This window comes from Anser cygnoides, chromosome 11, assembly GCF_040182565.1.
Source record: "Anser cygnoides isolate HZ-2024a breed goose chromosome 11, Taihu_goose_T2T_genome, whole genome shotgun sequence".
Taxonomy (NCBI): Eukaryota; Metazoa; Chordata; class Aves; order Anseriformes; family Anatidae; genus Anser; species Anser cygnoides.
The window spans coordinates 12612404-12632632 of record NC_089883.1 but is presented as its reverse complement, the minus strand read 5'-3'; the positions used below and the strand labels follow the sequence as shown (position 1 = coordinate 12632632).

The window sequence follows — 20229 nt, the reverse complement described above, 5'->3', positions numbered from 1 at the left end:
CATACAGCATCAGTGGAGGATTTGCATCTGACCGTGAGTTATTAACCAACTATTTGGAACCTTTTTCTAAGGAAACAGAGCAACTACTTCTTATGTGCAGCAACTTGAAGTGGGACTGTGTCTTTAATTCCTAATTATTTTATTTTTGAGGCATCAAAATAGCTGACTTATGTACTAGCCACTGTCTTTGTATCTTGCAGGGTCTTCCATGGGCTGCAGCTGGAATGTTCCTCTAGACATTGCTTCTGGGCTTCTGCAACAAAGGATACTTTGCTCTAATTCAAGACTAAAATATTAGGCTCTTTGCCAAAAGAGAGATTCCATATTTCAGTTGGATGCCCCAGCTGAGCAACCAGTCCTTTTGGTCTCATGCAGGAGAAGCACCACAAAGTTGCTTGTTAAAGGAGAAACTGTTTTCTTATTTGATGGCGTGGTGAGCTGCTGTTTAGTCGTCATTGTATCTACAACAGCTATTTTAAAATACTTTGCATCAGATTCCTGAGAGTTAAAGGCAATCTGACAACATCTTGTGCCACAACTGGTCATCTTCAGGTTCCCTACTTTGGCCCATTCTTGGTGACAGACCTTTGTACTAATCTCCCCCTAATTCTCCTCTTTTAGCAAGCTGCAAAGGGCTGTGATTTGTACAGGTGGGATTTAAGATATAGATGCAAGTGGGAGCACTGACTTCCATAAAGCTGACATATCTTCTCAGGAATGATCACCGTGATTCTCAGCCTCTTATTTTTTGACTATTTTTTGGATTTGAGACTTTGAAAGCAAGGATTTCTTCCACAGCTATGCCATGATCAACTTACAAGCCTATCAGTCTCTTCCTTTTTGATGGAATGAAAATCAGAAAACAGTCAATCCCCAGGAATGTCTGTTAAGTATTTCACAACTGCAGCAGCATCTTCACAGACGTTATTCCTGTTGCTCAGTTAACATCTCTGAAGTCCTTACTGCTCTGTGATTCCTTTCTGCCTTGCCCATAACCAGCCTGACTGGACAGGCAATGGACAGGCAATTCTGTGACTTCTCTATTAAGCTCACAGCATTCACTTCTGAGTTACCACAACAGCAAGGATTACGTGACAAGCAAATGAAGAGCCAGTCAGATAATGGAGTTTTTAAAATGGGGATTACTGGTGCTGAAGATGTAATGGCCTCTTTGATGCTGTTACTATCTATAGCACAAATCCTTCTCAGTCTCTGGACTATTGACCTGACACACTGAAAAGGCTCCTTTGCAGTCCCTATTGTCCAAAGAAAGGGAAAAGCTTTGAGCACAGACATCTTCAAGGCACAGGAAAAACACAAGGCCAAGAGATAAGCTTGGTAATTTGAAGGCATTTTATTTCTTTCAAGCACAATCCCAACATTTTAGCTGGAACTGATATCCTGATTTTATCTGTGTTGCTTTTTCTCTAAGGTGTGCACTCAATACTTTGTGATTTCTAAAGATATCCTGAGCTGATCTCCTCGGGGCCAGAGCAGCAGCCTTGCAAATCAGTGTCTGCTGAAAAGAACTGTCTAATGAGATTTTGGGAAAAACAGTTGTCTCTGACACTTCAGATGTTGTACCCCTTGGAGTGTCTATAAGCCTCTCATATGATATGACAGGAGGTACACAGTTACTACCCAAGAATAAGAAAATAACTAGATTTTGGAAGAACTGGAGCGATTGTTCTTGGTTTGAGAGAGCATAGTTAATGGCAATGGAATGACATGTAGAAAGGTGAGAATTTTTACCATTTGTCCATAACACAATGCCCTGCAAAGCTGTTGATGTGTAGAGAGCCTTTCTGAATTCTGCAGACATAAGCTGTTTGCACTTTCATCCTAAGATCTCTTGAGTTTTTTACAAATAGGTTATCAGGTTCATAGTATTTTGAGGAAGTTGGAGAATGTAATTCTCCCTATCTTACAGATACAAGATGAAATTCTTTCCTGAATTAGACTAGTGTTATCTGATTGTAGAGCAGCATTGTGAAGACTGCCTGCAGGAATCCAGCAGGTATAGCTATTCTTCACACACATACACATACATGCTGCCTGTTTTTGTGAGTGCTGTGGGGTCCCTGGCAATTAGCAGGTGTAGGACCAGATTCAGTTTGCTCCAACTTACATGAGTGAAGGAAAACTGAGGGGTGAGGTTGAAGACTGCACCTCTGTAGGCATTGTCCTTTGGTTGTGACTGCGTTTGGGAACAGGCACACAGGGACGAAGAGCAGTGGGATTTGTTCAGGTGCCTTTTCACAGCAGTACCTTATCCTCACTGTCACCGTGAGTCTCCATTACATGGCAGATGCTGTCCCTCGGTGCGTGAACAAGCCTCCCGCTGGTGCTAATGCGTTTGCTGTGTTACACTACCTGAGTTCACAGAGGCTGGTGCTTCCTGTTTCTTGGTAATTTGTTGTGCTTGTTTGCAACTAAGGACTCCAAAGAGCTGTCTGCTGGCTTGCCATTGATGAAGTGTACTTCTACAGTGTTTTCCACGGCAACTGTGCTTTTCCATTCTGTATATCAGAGCTGTTTAGGAATTTGTGCTCAAGACCTTCATTTCTGCAAGGGTAAAACATTTTTCTCCCATCGCTCACATAGCAGCAGCATCTCATTGTCAGAAAGGTCTCCTTGGGCTTTATCCAATTCTGCCTTTACTCCTCCATTTCCTTTCCCTTTCTTCCCATTATTGTGCTTCATAACAAACTAAATTCTTCTCCTTCCTTGTATTCAAATCCTTCAGCAATTGGTGGTGGTTATCATGGGCCCCAGTCATTGCTGAGCCAGCCTATACATATTACATTTGCAAATTTAATCTTTCTTCACAAGTCAATCCCTTTGGCCCCCTAGTCACTTGTGTTGCTTTTCTCTGAACTCCCTGCAAAATCTGCTGATGCCTTTAGGATAACAGGGAGGCCATCACAGAACACAACGTTATGCATGCAATTTCACCACAGCAGGAAAGAAGACATTTTATAGTCTCCTTGTTCCGAAGCACAGTGCTGCTGCAGTCTCTCCCTCATAGCGTTTTCTTTCTGTTTGCTGATACGTTGTAGTGAAAACTTATCTCTGATTTTGGGTTTGCCTTAAGGCCTCAAGCCTTGCTCAGGGTTGTACACAGGAAGCTTTTAGGCTTAGATTATTTGTGAGAACAGCTCAACATTTATTTTTTTTTTTAATTTATTTTTTTGTGTGTGTAGTAAGGGTGTTGGTTTTAGTTGTCAGGGTAGATAGAGCCAGTAGGCAGGAGTCCCTCAAGGTGTATCAGCGCATGTGGAACTATGTTCACATCATGAGTCATGTCAGAGTTGAGAACAGACGGCAGGAGCTCTGGTTACTGATCTTCTGCATCAACCTCAAGCCTCTCACCTCAGGCACCTTCCCAGCTGAGGAATGGTCCGGATCTGAGGCTGCTTGCTTTTACCTGCCTTTGGCAAGCTAAGCAGAATTAGTCACAAGTTTATGTTTAGCTGGCTGGCTGCAAGCCCTGGGGGCAGAAGCAAAGCCTATTCACAAAAGCAGCTGCACACGTTCTAGATTGCACTGCGTGATCTGGTCTGGTTAGGTTGGAGCTGTTCTAGGTGTTACCTGTGACACAGATGGTGACAACTGTGCAAATGGAAAATGCGTTTGGGAATCAAAGTGTTGTAAAAGAGAAACAGCGCTGGTGTATTGGGCTGGGTTAGTGCTCAGGGGACTGTGGCCCTACACCTGCCTTCGATGAAGGACTTTGATTAAATCACCTTCCCACCCTGACCCTCTGCCTAGAGCATGAGCCTTCTGGAACAGCAGCTACCTGCCAAGGTATGTTTTATGCAGTGCCTAATGCAGCTGGTGCTAGCTAGGGTTCTTCTATCAATCACAACAGAACAAACTGCAGAAAATAAAGTGCCAGCCCCTTCCCTAAGTTAGTTGAGCTACAATGGGATTAAATTCCTCGGAATCTGCTGAGGACAAGGCTGTCAGCAAAGCGAATACAGGTAGTCTAAAACACATAGGAGCCAAGATGCACTGGTATAAGAATAGATGGCTGTAAGCTGGCTACATGCAACATTTAGGCTGAAAAGTAGGAAAAGAGCTTTCAAAGCATCAGCCCAGGGATGTTCTGGAACAGCTTCCAACTAAGGAAGTTGGAGGCAAAAGACCGAACTTTTTGTCCTGATTATAAATGCCCTCTTAAAGTTCAGGGGTAACAGGCTGTAGGGTTTGCTAAATACTTTATTAAGACATGGGGAAATTGTGAAATTTAAGGACATGTTCCTACTCCCCATCTTCCTTTCTTGTAGCTGTGTGAGATCTTCATCCATTCTCTATTCTTTTCCAGTTTTATCTATTCTTTCTCAGCTTTAATTTTTGCAATTGAAATTCATTCAGTTAACTTAAACAAGAGTTCTGAAACAAATTTGTGAAATAAGCTAAGCTCAGATCAAGGAGTTTGTCCTGTCCATTCTAAACCCTAGGAGCTGTGGCTTCACAGTAAGGACTTGTAACAGGGCTTTTTTTCTGGAGCACATTGCTGTAATGGAGATAATTCGTCCTTTGACTGTATCAGTCCACTTAAGGAGGTTTGCAACTTAAATGTACAAGCAAATGCGCATTCTTTGCTATCAGTAGGAATCGAGCCCCTGCTCTCCTGCCTGCCACGTTTGATTTCTTCAGCATGCTCCCTAGGACTTGCCTGTTTCTTAAATAGGTCAGTCAATATGTAAAGTGGAACCTTAGCTAGTTATCGCAGGTGAGAAAATCGCTGTCTTGGGTTTCAGCACAATCTGCTGATACAACCTGGTGGGAAAATGACTCCAATGTAAAAAGCTACTTTTGTGAAGGAACAAAGCAGAGAGGAATTTGAATCTACTTTAAAGTAGCTGAGAAACTCAGCTTGGGATCTGCCTGCCTTTGTCCCACCTGACAAAGCATTTGCTTTAAAGTATATAGCAGAAGAATGAGCCCAATACTTCTTCGACTGTAAAGTGGCAGGAATTCTACCTGAGATGCTTGGTGTCACTCCTGGGCCGGTGGCAAGGCTCTAACAGAGGCTGGATGTGACACCCAGCCAGAGCCAGTCAGAACCTCCAGGCCCAGGCAGCATGCTTGTAATAAGCTGGGCTTACAGCATCTTTTCGCAGAAGGTTTTGCAGGGTGGTGCTGGCTGGCAGGCAACACTTTCTTACCTGCTACATAGACCCTGCACTTGAATTAACGTGATACATAGAGTGGGAAATACAGTCTGGATCTTGTCTCTGTCTTCTGAGGTGTTCCTCCTGTCTGAGAAAAGCACTGCTTTGTGCTTTCTCACATGCTGGCTGGTCCTGGAAGGAGACTGATCTAGGGAGTTACTGAAGGTTAGTTTTGCTGGAGAAAGCAACAGTTTTTCTGGGGAGGTCTTAGGGACAGTAGAATTTGCCTAAGTCTCAGCTTGCACTTTGTGGTCTGACCAGACAAAGTTAATTCTAAGTCAAGAGAAACTCTGCGTTCAGTAGCTTATTTTGGGGAAACATAATTTGGTCTGTAAAAAACGGAGGACTGAAACCCTCTGTTTGGAGAGCACATCCAGATCAGTTTGCTTTTGGCATTAAACCCTTTCCATTTCTTGTAGGTGGTTACATGTGCTGCTGAAATTAGAGTCCTAGGAGTGCTGTAGGTACCATCCCATACTGCCCGGCCTGAGCCCAGTACAGAATGTCCTTCAGGGCTTCCAGCACTTCTTTCTGAGAACATCTCAGCAGCTTTCCTGACAAGGCATCCCTTCCTGATATCTCAACCTTAGCCTGCTATTTTGTGTGTCAGAGTGAGCATGATCAAAAGGTTACTGCTATGGAAAGAGGGCACTTATTTCTCCAGCTCTCTTCTACACTGCTGCTGTAAGCTGCGTCTGTTTCTCGTCAGGTACTTTAATAAACTGATAGTCTGCCAGAGAACTGCTGGACAGCTGAAGAAGCAAAGCAAAACAAAAAAAAATGCCAAAGTTTTTCTGGATTTAGTGGATAGAAATGTTTGTGAAGGTCCAGTGAGCACAAGGAAAGGGGAAAGGAGAGCAAAGCTGCAGGAGGAATAAGGTCTCTCCCCTTTCAGCATCCACCAGGTGGTAGATCAGGGTATGAAACCACAGCTATAGTTTTATCCCTTTATTTTCTTAAACGTTAGGAAAAAATGAAAACCTAGAACAGAATTTCATGGCTCAGAGATCTTTCTCGTAGTTATGCAGATATGTCTAAAAGGTAATTATCACAGACCACAAAGCACATGAATGTAGTCTTCCTTGTAATTCCAGTTCTAGGTATATTGTGGCAGCGTTCAACCCTTAATAGTTAGTATTCTCCTCCTTGGGTGGAGTCTAGGCTAGACTCATGCTGAAAGGAATTAAAAATGAACAAAAACCCCTAGCATGTATCAGTGAAACACGGGGCAATGTCTGTCTGTCTGTCTGTTAGAACTCCAGCACATTACTCTGGATGTGGACTTCTCTTCTGCTTCATACTTAGCTTGGTTTCATTTGTCTGGAAATGGCAACTGCAAAGGTTTGATAAATGGATTGAAAAGTTCTGTGGCTTTGCTGTGAGTGTCAGCCTCAGAAATGCAGTTATGTAAGGAGCTCCTTGGCGATTCACAGCAGCTCTCTCTGCTGGAGCTTTAGGAGTCAGCTGGGAGAACCATTCTCCTGCTCTCTAGTGGTAGAAGCACAAAAAAGCCAAAAATGTTCTGCTTTTTCAGAACAAACTCATATGTGCATGCCTTATTCTTACAGTGCAGGCCTGAAAATGGCTGACAAATTCCAAGTTGGTAAGTTGGCAAATGGAGTCTAAACTACCCAAAAAAGAACAAGAAATATTTTGATCCAGTATGTGTGCATGCACAGGGATACCAGAGAGTGTCAGAGCAATTGTGAGGCTGAGTTCTGGAACCTTTTTAAGTGAGAACTTTTTGCTTTCTGAGGAGTCTTTGCAGAAACAGTTTTGCAGAATGAGAAATTCTCCCTGCCACTAGCAGTGGATGGCCCAGGACACGCAGATGCTCAGTTTGGTTCCAGCCAGTAGATAGCGGCAGTAAGCAGACTCATTTGCTGGTTTGCTGCTGCTTTGAGCTGGGATAGCCAGAGCCAGCACTTGGTGCAGCAGCAGCCTGATTCATGCCAGAGACAAACAGCAGTGTGACGTGGTTCACCAGGGAATAAAAGTGGTGTGTGAGGCCATCCTGCAGGCTGAATGAAGCCGGCAGCCTTAGCAGAAGGTGGTCATCAGCACTGTCTGCCGTTTTGTAGGTCGTTCCTGGTGATGTGTGGTGTCAGGGAGAAGCAGCCTCCTCCCTGGGAGGGCAGAGTGTCTGATCAGAGCTAGCAGACTTCTGTAAGGGTCTCTAAGCAAGCATGTACTTTCTTTTCAGACTGGAAAACTGAAAGATTAGACAGTAAAACTGGAAGCAAAACAAGGAATAAGTTCCTTATCTCAGGGGTGCCTGTCTCACTTAATTGTGGCTCATGAGTATCCACAGAATACCCCAGCAGCATTATGCACCCTCTGTGACCCCTCGTGCTGGCTTAGCCACCGAGGTCAGCACTGAGTGATCCCTGTGCCCGTCACTGAACCTGAGATGGGGTCATGCAGCAGGAGTCATAACAGCAGGGAGGCTGCAGGCTTTGGCTGCCTGGCAGCTAGGGATGGACTGGATGCCCTGTCCTGTAAACACATACCTATAAGCTTATTGGAGTCCATACTAAATTAAAGGGGGATCTTGATTTTAAACACGCAAACATTTCAGAACAGTGACGTGTAGAATTTCTCTACGGTCCTGTAAAATAAAATAAACACAAAGCTCCCTTTAAGGTTTGCTCTAACACTGGCAGCTCAAAGCAGATGAGTCAGTGCTGGAAAATTGGAGATAATTCTTTTCTCCTTCCCCAACCATTCCATCAAAACTAGAAAATAAGGAATATAAGTTTTTTCCTACAGTGACCTGCTGACATGCCAGTAGGTTTGATAACTGGATAGGCAGTCCTCAGCTTGGCTGTCGCAGTTGATAAAATACCTATTCTAATAAGTGTTGCACAGCACCCTCTTCTGCTGAGATGATGAGGAGTGGAAATCCCTGGTCTGGCTCTCTTTTCCTGTCTCTGATAGGCATTTATATACTGAAGAACAAGGTAAGTATGAAAACTCAATTATAGTAAATAGGGGAGAATCAATAAAGGAATGAGAAGCTGGCAGCCACACCAGCTGGCTATCTTCGCAGCAGGATCCTGACACGCGACATTACAAGAACATAGAGTGCTCAGATGAGTTATGAAGATTGATGTTTATGATGATGACTTGCAATTGTGCTATTTAAAAAACTCACCTATTTGGTAATGAAAACCTGCTGGCAAGATCTGATCAAAGAAGTGAAATTGCAGGAAGAGTAAAATAAGATCAGTAAATCAAATGCTGTAAATCATCTGTGAGGCACACAGCAATTAGGGGTGAATTCAAGAAGTCAGAATTATCGGAACTGCAAGCATAAATCCATGTCACACGTGCTGCTTTCTCTTCTGGGTAGTGCACACTCTCAACTCTAGCATTTCCAAACTGACCTCTGTCAAGGGCACAGAGGTAAAAGCTGTCCACTAACAGAGTGACTCCCATCGACTGCTGCAGGTTTCAGTGCAGCACAGGCTTTGAGGATCCCTGTCGTGCCACCTTAGGACATCTCTCAGGTTCTGTGCCTTCCCATCAGCTTTCCCCTCCACTCGCGTGGAAGACGTGCACTGTTCATCTGCAGCAGTGGCCCAAGTTGCCTACAGCCAGAGAGGAGCAGAGAGGCCAGGAGGCTGCTGATGGAGGCTCGGAGACCTTAGCCGACACCTCTGGAAGATTGTTCATCATTATTGATCTGAAATGCAAAACAACCTTGGAATGGTAGTGTCTTCTTCCTCTTCTACCACAAGTCTGGTCTATTTTTAATCCCACTTGCTCTGATTATTTTATGAAAACTTCCAGTTCCTACTCATATACTAGCCAGTGTACAAAACCTGCAGCACAGAAACTGGAAGTGAATAAGGCCCTGTGAATAACGCAGTATACAAGACAAAAGAGCCACGAAAGAAATCAAAGTTAGAATATCTCCTCAAAGTTCCAGCCTGGGATTTCATTTGTTGGTCTGAGATGCCTGCTTAAACATTCATATCAGATGGAGATGGAAGTGGGTCCTTCCAGTTTTAATGGTCTGGCAGCTGGTAGATCAGGCTTAGTGAAAACAGTTGTGCTTTGGAATGCATTTATAGGGAAATGCTTAACAAAAGCTGCTTTGAGTTCAGTGACAACAGCTTGATTTTGGTTTTAAGTGGCAGTGTTGAACAAGCACAAGTGGAGAGAACAAGCTTGTTCCAATGGACTGATTATAGGATGAGGAAATCGGAAATCCTTCATTTGAGTTCCTGGCCTGACACTGCTTTGCTGAGGGGCCTTGGGTGAACTCTTTTAGATTCTCTGTAGCAAGCATCTTGCTTATTTCATCTCAGGTAGCATTAAAACTTGCTTCAAGTGAACGGTCACAACGGCTTGCAGTTTAATATTGTACAGTTTATTGCAGTTTAATATTGCGCCTTGCTTAGAAAATTAAGCAGTACATATGTTTTCCCTCTTTTAATTTTTAATAATGAGGAATATACTGGCAATCTGTATTGTCCCAGTGGTGCACAAGGGAGTGATAATATTTGTGAATTCCCTGTTCTTTTCGGGGGGGGGGGGAGGGGGGAAGCACAGATCTACAAGTGCTTCTGTCTAGTTTTTCCTTATTTCAGAAAATCATCTCTCTTTGGTCCAGGTTTTTAATTCCGGATCTGGCATTGACTTTGTTGTGGTAATGTGGGTGAGATAATCCTGTTTCCTCCCTTTCCCTACAAAGGAAATAGGCAGAAGGTGCTGAAGTGAATTTGTGTGCTTACAGCAAGGGGCATCTTTGGTGCAAAGTGGCCTAAACTTATTTCCATAGATTCACGATATTCTTTCTGGGTATACTAAAAAACTGCTAGAGGGAGCTTAGTAAATGAATGTTTAGTTATTATTCAGTCCTTAGAACAGCTCCATCTAGTTCTTTAAAATGCCAGTTTATTAGTCATTTTACTTAGCTACAAGGCATTAATAAACATGAAAGGCTAAAGACTTCATCACACTTGGAAATCCATGCAGTATGGTTGCAGAGACTGGGAAATTTCAATGTGCTGCATACATTTTCTACAGGAAAGGTTACCGCTTGTGGATTTTAATTGGGATTCACCGTTAGACAACACCAGTACACTCTCAGAAGGATATCTGCAAGAAGCAAGGGGGTGACCCCTGACAATCCATTGTTTCTTAGAAGCAAGTCCGTATTGAAACTGGAATTGTGATGGTCCAGCTTGGCAGAAGTTCTGAGCACTCAATCCATATAAAAAAAAAGTCTGCACAGCCCCCTGTTTAGTGTAAATACCATCAGTGATGTTGATAATCATGTAACTCATTACAAAATTCAAAAATATGATTTAGGAATCCAGAACCTCCCAACACTCATTTTAAGGTCATCCTGCCTGTAGCTGGGGGCTACAACTTCTGCATTAACATTGTTTCTGTGTATTTCTCCTTGTTGGAGTAGTTATGATAATGACCTGAAGCATGTATAACGCTGTTGTTTCCCATGTTGGCATGCAAACAGTTCCATCAGGAGTACGAGAGAAGCCTAGGATTCTTCCAGTAGGAAGGAAAGGTATTATTTCAGCTTCAGACACATGTGACTAACAATTTCCCTCCAAGCTGATTTTAATCAGAATGCCAGAGCTGGCACTGAAATGTATCAGAAGTGTAAGCAAAACAGAGCTGAATGAGGAGGATGGTAGGATTTCAACTAGAAGAGTGTGGAGAGATCTTGGCTGACTTGCAAAACTATGTAGTGAGATAGGGCTTGATATCAAGCAAGCATGCTTGCTGTCGTGTGCCGAATCAACTAATCGATACACAATTCAGTATTCTCATCTTGAAGCTATGTCCTGTGAGCACTGTAACCAAGTGGCATACACCTTCTGTGTAGACCCTGATTTACACAACTCAACGTTCAGACCCCTATTCTTACTGCAGCTCTGCTCTGGAGAGCTAATTTCCCTTCCAAGCAGGGGAGCAGCGTGCGTATGAATGCTGGTTGATATTTATAGAAGATGTTGGTGGGGTCAGAACAGGGATATTTCAAGTCAGTGCTGCCAGGCAGGTGCACTGCCAGGTGTGCATTGTGGTGATAGTACTGGCAGCTCTCAGCAAGGAAGGAAGATCCATCCGTTTCTGTTTTGTAATGCTTTTATAAAGGATACATACAGAATTTGCTGCTGTCCTATGAAAGTGCAGGACAACAAAAGACGTGAATGGCTAGCTATTTCTCCTAGCTTAGGCGGAAATCTTTAGTAGACAAATAGATCACTCTAAACAAAACTAGAATCATGAACTTCTGAGGCCAGAAACATGGACTTGGATAAATATGATGTAGTTCAGTCTACTTGAGAGGAGCCAACGTGGTCTCTGTGAAGGGCTGACAGTTTACAAACCTCTTGGGCATCTTTGAAGGGTCATCAAGAAACAGAGTATGGGTGATCTGATTTATGCTGTCCATTTCAATTTCCAAGATGCTTTGGCAAAGTCCATCATCCAGTTTTTGAGGAAATTAAGCAGCCAAAGAGGATAAGGAAAAGTCCTAGCATGGGTGAGTAGTTGGATAAAAAGTAGAAACAGATGGTAGAAGTAAATGATTGAGCCTCACACCAGCAGAGTGCCAAGCGAGTTCTGTAGGGACTTGTACTGGGATGTAGGCAGTTCAGCATATTCACAAATGACCCAGAAAAAGGTATGAACATTCCAGCCACTGTTACTGGTCATTTGCTTTTCCAGTTTTCCAGATTTTAGTGTAGTAAAGAACATAATTAACGTTTATTCTAGCTTCCTATGTGGTATGATTTAAGACTAACCCAAATTACTCCAGATTCAAGTCTAGTAGCTGGTTTAAAGGTGAGCTAAAACACACCTTTAAAAAACAAAAACCAAATCTTATTTTTTAAAATTTCCTATGATAGAATCATAGAATGGTTTGGGCTGGAAGGGACCTTAACGATGATCTAATTCCACCCCCCCTGCTGTGGGTAGGGACACTGCCCGTGGCAGAGAATCAGTGAATCTGTGATGGAGAATTGGTGAAAAACTTCATAATAATAATCTATAGGTTGGTTGCCCTCAATATTACAAGTGATTAGCTTTATTCCAGCCTGACTGTGTGTAGCTTCAAATTCCAGGCAGCATTTCTTTTGTAGCCACATCTACTGGAGCGAGGATTCCTCTGTGTTTGGGTCTCCTCCTCTCCATGTGGGTACTTACAGATTATTATCAAATAATTACTTCTTCCTTTTGCTCAACTAAAAAAGATTAAGCTCCTAGGATCTTTCCTGTTTTCCTGTTCTTCTCCACTGAGCAGGATCTTTAGCCTTGATCTGGCACCAACATCCTCTACCACAGGCAGCAAAGGCAGTCCAAAGTGCAATTTCACCACCTTTTGAGAGTCTTCTGCACTTCTTAGAGCTTTCTAAGAAACAGGGAAGGGCAGAGTCATCAGAGCAGCTCTGATAGCACCTCTTGTAGAGCAGGGAGTGTGTGGTTGAGGGCTACATATTCTGGCTAGCTTAGACTAATAAATCTGCCTCTTGTGAAAAGCTAGAGAAGTCTTCAGACTACTCAAAGTCACAGGAAGATGTTTTAACAAGTTCTGTGTCAGCCCTAGGCTTGATGGTAAGATCAAGTCCTTTTGAATCTCATATTCTTTAGGTCTCACAGCAAGACTTAGTCTTCTCTATTTATTCCACTCCAGTCTTCTCCCTGCTAGAAAAAGTTAAGCATTCTCTAGTACTGAGAAGTGTGGGTGGCAAACACCTGATCTGAACCTTTTCCCCTGCTGAGATGTTCGAATTTTAAAAGGCGACAAGAAAATCGCAAGCTTTCCCTCCATTACTCATGAACAGGGAAAAAAATGAGTATTTTTATAGCCACACATTTCTAAATAAATCCTGTCACCTAATCCTGTTAAGTGAAAACTGCAAATCCAAGGAAGTGGAAGTCTGTTGCTCCACTGAAACAGGGATTTGTGAAAGGCTTTGCAGAATGGTGAAAAACAAAGAATTAACAAGCAGAGAAGTGGCTAATAATATATACAATTTTTCCTTCAGCAGACTTTGAACAGCAGCTTGTCAAGCACCCACTATGACATGAAGTTGCTTAAAAAGAGGGAAGTGGTATTTGTTGTTTTTGTTCTTTAACGTGAAGTGCTTCCTCTGGGGTAAAGTATGCACTGAGATGTCTCCAGCTTCAGAAAGCTGTTTAATCTGACATCCTTCTGTAAGAGTAGGAGGAGAAAATGATTGTGGTGTCTAGGTCTGCTTTACTAAGCTACTTTATATCTATACACACACAGTTCTCTTTGCCGCAGTAGTGAACAGAAGCAGCAAGCAGAAATGGGTATGTTTTGCTAGTAACTTTGGGCTGGACACAGTAGGAGCACATATAACCTGGGAAGCAGACAGATTCCCTATGCGACTGCAGGCAGTTTTGTAATGCCAGTCTCAGTGACAGGTTATAGGTGCTTAAAGGTTGTGTACTGCAGCCTGCAACTCCTAGGGGCCTGTCCAAGCCTGGGGCAACCCCAAACTTTGCAGCCCCATGCGCTGGTGGCTCCGCAGGGCTGCTGCTGAGCAGGGAGCGACCTGGCCATGGGGGAACACTGACAAATCAAGTTGCCACAATTCACTTCTCCCCATCATCTCATTGCAGTTCAGATATGTGCAGGCCTGCGTACACCTTCACATCTTCTAGAACTCTGTCAGAGTTTTAAGCTTTTTATTTTTAATACACAAAAAGATAGAGCAGGCTTCACTCTTTTACCCAAAACGGCAGCCAGTGAAGCAAACACCACTTTCCTGTTACCCTACTATCCCATGGGAGGTGTGTGTGAAGTTGTTCCACTGAGCAGAAGAAGATTTAAGATTCCATCAGTGGGTAGGAGAGCACAGAGGGGAATCTGATTCTGTCAGCTAACAGCTATGGGGAGAATCAGGAAAGCCTGACTTCTGGTCCCTGTTCCCAGGAATGTTTTCACAAATCGCAAGGGAAAAGGCATTGCCCAAAAAGTAGAGAGAGACCAGGAAGCAACGTCTAGAACTGCTCTGTGTGCCATGCCCGTGCATCAGACGGTGCAGAGCAGTAATGTTAGATGCAGTGTGAAGTTTTCTCATTGATTTCGCTGAAAAAAGCTTCAGCATTCAGAGATAGAGCCAGGTGAGTGGGATGCCTCCCCCTCACAAAAACACACACACAAACACAAGGCTACCATCCTCTGAGACAAATTTATACAATGATGAACTGATATTTTCAAGGCAATGGCCTCAGGTGTCTACAGAGCTTTGTTTAAACTCTTACACAAAGGTCAACCAAGTGTTGAAAACAAATGAAAGCACCGGCCGTGGAAATTAATCAATGGGGATTCCTGGGCAGACTGCTAGAACTCTGCCCGAACGGCACCAAACACAGCCCTGCAGCTCAGCTCCAGCAGCATCCGAGCCTTTGACATTGCTTCAGCTGGGCCAGCCTGTGGGGCACTGTGGAAACTAAAACCTTCATTAGTTCTGTGTGCCTGAGAATAAGGGATATGCCCGCGTGATGGGTATTAGCACAAGAACATAGAACCTGAATAGGTGTGGCTGGCAACAAGCACCCAGGGAAGGAGAGGCACAGAGAGCAAAATCCTCAATGACCCTTCTGGGTTTCTTGGGTATTTCATCTCTGTCAGGTGTACAGCACTTGTGTTTCCTTCTATTAGGAAGTTCAGATCTCATTATTAGCCACTTGGGTGGCGTTGTCCCAAAACTGGGTTCTTTGCCCAGTGCACAATGAGCCGAGTGGCACATCGAGTCCAGATACTTGTTTATTTTGTGTCTGCACCAAGATGGGTGCTAGGTGGTAGCCCCACAAAGCTAGCACACCTTTTGATGCTGCAAATACATCTTTATACGCATTGATTATACACAAACCTCCTAAAATTGGTGGTTAAATGAGCACGACAACTTCTAATTGGTGATTCCCTGTCTCGCCTCAGCTTAATGGCCCTGTGACACTTCAATTCACTGCGCATGCTCCATGAGGAGTGGGCTTAAGGTGGGGAAGGGGCTATTTCTGACCAGGTGTGGTTTTCAGATGTAAATGGGGATAGCTCACCCAAAGTTTGATCAACAAGCTCTCTGAGCTCTTCGGGACTTCTTATGGAATGCTCCCCTTTTTCCCCATTCTTTGAGCCAGGTTATCTGATTGAATATTTAGAGCCAAATCTTCTGTGACTGACCTTTGATCATGCCTCATACCTCCTTCTCTGTGAAATTCCTCTAGCTCTTACTTCTACAACAATACACTGGTTCCTGAAATACCATTTAGAACAGGGAACAGGAAAAGTATTTTTTTTTCTTCTTCTACACATACACCCTTCTTGTTCTCAAAACCAATGGGTAAACATAAGGTCTTCAGAATGTCATCTTAGTTGGCTGACAACAAGAACGACCATGAAGAAGCTTGGAATGGAAGTTCAGACCCTCCGTAATGGTAGCGTTGAAGCACAACTTGAACATACAGAAAAGCAAATACAATGCAGGCAGCTCTCACCCTGCCCTCTTTCCCTGTTCATAGTTTCTTCTCTTCCTTTAGATCCTTCCCCATCTGCTTTTTTTCCCTGCTCTAGCTCCTCTCAGCAAAGCCCTCTCTAAAACAGAAACAGCAAAAAGGAAATGCACAGCACTGAACTGGCATTTGGAGAGCACAAGATTGTTTACTCTGCTGCTGTGTTCTGTTCTTCTGTTTAGACTGGGACTGGGCTACCTTCCTCTGCTCTAGCTCTGAGATCAACAGAATTTTCTAGATGCTTCAGTAACACTTAAAATTAAACAAAAGTAACAAATGACAGAAAGGGGTGCAAATGGACTTGGCGTGCTTTTTTTGATCCAGAATTGAGGTAAAAGCTTGATTAGCACAAACACAAATGTGCCCATGTAGGCGCAGGCATGTGCAAACTCAGGAAGTAATCTCAAGCTTTAGGATAACCATGAGATCTTTCTGGTGTTGAGTGGGTTACGTGCGGTATCACTGAAGGGCTGGTTTCTAAAAGCAGAGCCCAGAGAGAAGGAGGCCTTTATTTTAATCTCACAGAATTAAGTGCAGCTGTACCAGCTGATGCCTCTTCCCTCTCCTCTGTTTATCTACTGGCTCACCGGGGCACTCAGCATCGCAGGCAGTTGCAGACACTGCTGCTGAGCAACAGATGTGGTGGTGGCCCAAATTGCTGTTTTCTCTTGCAAGATAATGGGAACGTCTTGAGGACTCAGGCTGGCCTGACCTGGTTGCTTGTTTGTAGAGGATGTACTCATGCCAGGAAGGAATGAATCGCAGGCAGAAATGCCGTATCTCCCTTCCATTTGGCCTTGTTTTTATTGGCAGTGACATTCTATTCCTATAAAGTTACTGAGTGGGAGGGGTAACCACCTAAAATGGGCCCTCTGCGGGCAGCAGCCTGAGGAGGGGTATCTACGGCAGGGGTGATGACAAGGTGGGATCCTTTGCTTGAAGCTCTTCTGCTGCCATATTGCTTATATCTGCTGGCTAAGCTTGTTTTTGTAATTTTGCTGTCTTCAGGAGTTCAGAAATCATGAATAAGCATTAAAATGTTTAGCTTTTTCCCCAAAAATCATGAAATGAATGGCTTTTAGCTGTCCACCTAAGGAAATGAAGCTTATACAGTCATGCTTTACATCCATCAGTCTGTCAGTTCCCTCCTAGTAGTATTTCAACGTGTTAATGATTTAAAACACGTTAACAGAGGGATTTTGTCTCAGAGGTAGTATCTTTCTATGTATTTGTGGAAGTAGATAACTGGAGTAAGGAGAGAATTCCTATTGTGTCCCACTGAGAACAGGAGTTATAGGGTCATAAAATTACATGATAATGTTGCTTGGAAGGGACCTGTGAGGGCTCAAAGGGCCTTCTGCTGCAGCCTGCATGCCAGGCTCAATAAATTACATTTCCTCAATCACGGAGGAAAAGTTTGGGCTGAATCCTGCACCTTAGGCATGGGAGACTGCAGTCACAACACATGAATCTATGGGACATTTCTTTCATAACCATTGTGCTTACAGAGCAATTTATTTCTAATTAGCAGTCTCTTATTTAAAATTTTTAAATTCTCTGCCTGTCTTCAGCAATTTGCCGCAGGGAGGCATCGTTAAGGTAGGTTCATAAAAACAATGAGGGAGAGCAGTGTGCATGTCCAACAGGTGGTACAGGTGTGCAACTGGTTTGCAGTTGCATCAACAACGTGATGTTGAGCTGGTTTGAGGTGCTCACTGAGGAAGAGGAAGTGTTAAAAAGTCTGGCCTTCCCAAAGTTGGGTGCTGCCATTACTGTTATTGGAGACAATAGCACATTTCCCATCAAATCCAGCCCTGTGTGATAATCAAAAATAGTACAGTTCATGTGGACAGAAGATACATCGGCAGGGAGAGGCTCATGAAGAGGGATCCATTATTCTTTGTGAAGCTACGGCTCATTAAACGCTGGTGAAAGGCGCTATTTTGAGAAAGCGTCGTTTGATAGTCACTGAACAGATCCAGTTTGAGCAAACCTCCCCATGCTGTTTCAACCCTCTTCTCAATAATTCCAGATAAGGGTAGAAAAATAAGCTGGTTCTCAGTATTTTAACAGGAATTTGATGGAATATACATCTGGAAAGCAAATGTTATTGAAGTCCAAGACACAAGCTTAGTATGAACATTTCAGTGTGGACATTGCAAAACTCATTTATAGGGTTTAGACCACAATGCAGATACTCCATAGATTAAGTAACTGTGACAAAATCATATAGTTACTCTGACCTCAGCAGCTTCCCAGAGCCTATGTAATTTCTCTTCCTCATGGCTTCACACCTGGTTACTTGTCCCTAAGTTTTCTGCTTGGGGAGTATTACAGGTTGGGTAGCAAGTTGCTCTTGCTAATCAATCTGTGTGTAGCTGTGATTTTTAGCTACTTCTTTCAGGGAGGATTATCAACCTTTACAGAAGTTCTAAACATCCTGAAAATCCTGAGGGTTTATTTTTTTTGCATAGTCTGTGACTTATTTTCACAGATAGCAGCATGACTGATTTTTTTTGGATAACATTTCCTTTTTTGCAGTGGCAAAGCTGTTTGCTAGTTATGAGCACATTGCCAACAACCCCCTGGAAATACACGTCCCAGACAAGTGCTCCCATTTTGCTGTGTTTATAAGGATGAAGAGGGTGGGATTACTCCAGGTTTATTCATCAATGGAAGCTGGACAGAAAATAGTTTTCCAAATACTTCTGACACAAGCTTTTCTTTTGTACCTCTGCTGCTGCTGCCGTCTCTCTGTGCCAGCTCCACAGTCCATTGTTGTTAGAGATCTGTTTAGTACCTCTCTGCTCCCACTGATGGACATGGAACTGTTCTTTCTCCCAACGCAACCCAGTTCTTGTGCAGCACAAGAGGACTTTCTGCTCCCATCCTGACTTCCAGTGCAGTGGAACTCTTCCCTCTCCCCAGAGTCCAGCATCCTGGCATGTATCTCACTTCCCATTGCTCAGCACTTTATCCTGACCAGATGCTCAGGTGCCTTCTTTGTGCAATAAATAGGTTTCAGCATATGCTCCAGCTGCTCAGTCCCCCACTTCCCAGTTCCTATTGACAGAGCAGTAAGAAAGCAGAGGCTGAATTTCAACGAGCCCAAGTGTGACAGCACGCTTGTGTAAGTGGCAGGTGCGAGGAGGATATAGGATTTATGCATTTATGGTTAATATTTTTGTTATCTTCTAGGTATAATACAAGCTGCAGGGGCAGTGAGTGACTCTACCACTAAAACTCTGAGACAGAACTTCTGTGTTTTGTAGTGTTTAATATTTCATGGATTTTCAAATGCCAGTTATGAGTTAGAAGCTGCCTGCTAGGAACAACATGCAGCCTTGAAGGGACTTGCTCCAGTTCCTCCAATCTATACCACATGTTAATTAACTCCTTTATTATCTGAGAAGCCAAGGGTTCAAGGATGATGCCTGAAAATCTCACCCAAGCAGAGCTAGTCCTAGCAGGCCAGCATGCAGAAAGCTTGCACTGCTGCTTCGTGTACTCTGAGCAAGAGGATACCAGTTTTTATGGCTCTCAGTCTGTTCTTGTATAATCCTGAGCTCAGTAGGAACCTGATTTTTCATATTTGCATTGCAGCACTGTATTTTTATTAAAGTAGCATCACATATATATGTACATAAAATTGACAAAATCCCCTAAGAAACGAGCAAATCTTCGGCTGTTTCACCTGCATTCTCCCTACTAAATCAGCTCCCTTTGTATCTCTGCCAAGTCTTGGAGCAGTATCTGATAAATATTGTTAAAAAAAGAGAGAATTTTCCTCAAAAAGTGCTTTCCTTTTTTCTGGTAGGTGTCTTCTCTATACCCCCTTTGAATATTCTGTACAGCCAATGATAGGCAAGGCTTAGCCCAGCAACAGTCACAGCTTTTCTGAAATGTTCTAAAATGTGCCTATAAAGGCCCATTGCTAACATGGAAAGCACTGCCATAACGCCAATAGTAAATAATGTCCATGATGGTAGCTTCATACCATTAGACAAGAATAATTCCCAGCCTCCTGCACTTAATTCTTGGAAGGCTCTCAAATAAAATACCATTACTTTGAAGTTCTCTGGATACCAAATTGTCTTTACATTTTAAGGACTTTGAAACTTCCTCTGAGTTTGGTACCTGTGAATCCTGGAGCCAAGGTTTAGAAGTGTGTAGGAACCGACGCTTGCAGACAGAGCTACGCAGGAATTCGCATTCTGGTTTTTAGCATTTTGGGCTATATGCTCGACAAGGCCTAGATTCGATGCAGCACTTACATTCTCCTTTCAGGTTAAGCATTTTTTTCAGAATGGGACTAAGATATTAAAGTGACGTGCTCAAGAAATTGCTTCAAAGCAGGTGTGATACTGAAGAGAAGCTTAATGCTTTACATATAGTTGTGAAGATAACAAACGTGGTCCCAAACCAATAATTTTAAAACCTTCTCTGTAACTGAGGAATCATATGCCTTGTGTATGGGATGGACACTGGCAACCGGGGCAGTGCTAGCCAGAGGTCTAAGCATGGGGACATC

At 43.3% G+C, this 20229-nt stretch overlaps 1 protein-coding gene across 6 annotated transcripts in view; it reads left to right on the top strand.

Moving 5' to 3' along the window:
- HCN4 (hyperpolarization activated cyclic nucleotide gated potassium channel 4) overlaps window positions 1-20229 on the top strand; it is a 151232-nt gene that overhangs the window by 24650 nt on the left and 106353 nt on the right. Inside the window, exon 1 of one of the 6 annotated variants that reach the window (XM_067003712.1) lies at window positions 556-1738. The exons of the other annotated variants lie outside the window; for them this stretch is intronic. The gene's annotated coding sequence lies outside the window, so the exon portion shown is untranslated. Of the gene's footprint in view, window positions 1-555; window positions 1739-20229 lie in introns of those variants that run through there. 6 annotated transcript variants of the gene reach the window in all.